General features: G+C 32.8%; 1 long non-coding RNA gene across 1 annotated transcript; it reads right to left on the minus strand.

Annotated features, from left to right (window-relative positions):
• Window positions 1-224: 224 nt before the first annotated feature.
• Window positions 225-895, minus strand: LOC122021021. The gene is made up of 3 exons (XR_006122419.1): window positions 678-895; window positions 385-487; window positions 225-278 (listed from the first exon to the last, which is right to left on the minus strand). It is a non-coding gene; the product is annotated as an uncharacterized LOC122021021 (long non-coding RNA).
• Window positions 896-2532: the final 1637 nt, after the last annotated feature.

A 2532-nucleotide genomic window follows, 5' to 3' on the forward strand; every position in this document is an offset into this window, starting at 1 on the left:
AAATATTCATAAATTATACAAATATTCTTCATTCAATAATATCCATAAAATACACAAATATTCACAAATTATATAAATAATCTTCTTACAACAATATCCATAAAATACTCAAACATTCTTTTTACACCAAAAGCTAGCTAATAGATATCAAAATCAAGGTAGAACATTCTTTTAACACATCAAGGTAGAACCACACTTCAAATGTAATCTAGCATGCATTCAGCCCACTCGAACCGCACTTCATCAATTTCAACTCTGGAGTACTTGAGATTTGTAAACTGTAAAAACACATAAATCCACCATATGTCAAATAACTAAAACAAATGTGTACATGTATCAAATAAAAAATATAAGATCACAAGTGCTTGTCATAAACATGCTTACCAGCGTGTTGAAACCTATTCTGTGAATGGTGGCTTCGAATGAACTTCACGAGCAAGGCCAAAATTTGCTATCTTCACAAAGTCCTTGGTTACCAATAAGTTCTCTCCAAAGGTTATAATCTAGTTTAATAGAATGCTAACTTCACCAGAATAATTATAGGTGCATAAATCACATTTAACAGAATAAATGCTAATCCTAGATAACAACGTTGTAGGAATAGATCTATTAAGAGCACACAAATGAATCTTTATAGGGATATTTGATCAAAAGCGGAACTAAAGAGGTACACCTACCTCCCATGTCAATAAGTCACTTCCTCGAGTTGGATATGGCTTTTGCAAATCTAGCTCCATATAGAAGGTGTAGAGTTTGATATCTTGAAGCTGCAAATCCAATCAGAAGTAGGATTAGCGTGGTAAGCAAGACATTGAAAATCCCATTAATAGACACATATTGGCCATGAGAACCCTTGTTCTTGTCATTGAAATAAGGTGGGGTAGTTGTCATGCCTCCCAAACTTGAATTAAAAGGATATGGGAGAAGACCCCTAAATCCTTCATTTATCCATTGAACTTCCTTAATGTACGAAGGCATAAAAAATGAAGAAGGATAACGATGCCATTCACTTCCGATGCAAAGCATAGTCTCTGTGCATAAAGGTAAGCATTCCATCAAATTTAAAACTATAATCTAATCAAACAATATGCGTAATCAACCAGACTTTCAAAACAAAAATTGTGAATAAAGAAAAAATTTGATCACCTTGAGCATCAATTATGTAGAATTATTTTTCAGTTTTGTTTCCTTTTATTCTAAACACTATTAAAGGTACATAAGAACGCTGAAAAAGTAATGATGATCCTTCGAAAAGAGTAGGTAGAGATGTTGCATCTTAAAACTTGATATTGAATTTACTACAAACAGGATATTCTAGTTCAAAATAAAAAAAAATTTACCATTTCAAATAACATCGTGATGGCCCAAGTGTTTATATATTTCCAAAGGCATGAATCACTCATTAAGTATAGAGAACGTACGACTATGGGATGCACACAATATAAGGCCAAGAAAAATGGGTCTTAGTCCCTTAGCAATCTGTGTAGATAGACAAGAAGAAATCAAACATAGTATAGTTACTTGCTTAAACAATGAACCATATTAAGAAAGGGAGAACATACCATCACAATCAATGAGTCTTCCATTGCATACTTATTGCGAAAAAGATCTGAGAAACTATCAATAATAGCAGTTGCTACAATGCAAATAAGTGGATATATTGGATAGATAAATATGTGACACAGTAAAAGATCTAGGAAACTATCAATGAAAGTCGTTGTTGCGATGCCGATAAGTGGATATATATTGGATAGAGAAATCTATGACACAGCAAATTAGCCTAACATAAGACCTAAATTAAGATGTGCATTTATGATTTGCTTACATATCTTGATGAAGATACGTATGCAATGTTAGACAAGATAGTAACTATCATATACAACTACGGACTGAAGAACAAAGTTTGTCAATATGATCCTTCACAATCTATCACTCACCTGGAAAGTAAGTTGACCATTCGCATCACGGCTAGTGCCACATTTCACATTAATAAATTTAACAAAATCATCCAACTCCCGTTCAGCCTCATAATCTTCACCAGCTTTGTTTTCCTTGGGAAAAAACTTCAAGGTAGGATAACCACTAACTCCATACCTGAAATGCAGAAGGCATCCCACTTAACAAACTAATTTCAGAATGACAAAGTTGAAAATTCTGATCCTCCCACATAGGAAATGACTAAATAGTCTTTAGTATAGTGAATTTTTAGATGGAATCATTCATATCAAACCAAATTATTGCTAACACCCTATCATAGTAAGGATGATATACCAAAAAAAATGACTGAAGAGGACTTCATCATGATAATTTGAGAAATAATAATGATTAAGCACAAAATATAGTAGGTCATAATGCACATTTTTCACACAATTTTCATGTCAGATGAATGTTGGATAAGGTTGGAAGCATTTTAGCATTACACTTCTTCTCAAACATCAATGAATTCAAATATTAAATTTGTAGAAAACAAGAATTGTGAGTGAATCTGATCCTCCTCTCAATCAGATGTTGATTCTGCATTTAAGGTATCAA

This window comes from Zingiber officinale, chromosome 9A (assembly GCF_018446385.1).
Source record: "Zingiber officinale cultivar Zhangliang chromosome 9A, Zo_v1.1, whole genome shotgun sequence".
NCBI lineage: Eukaryota > Viridiplantae > Streptophyta > Magnoliopsida > Zingiberales > Zingiberaceae > Zingiber > Zingiber officinale.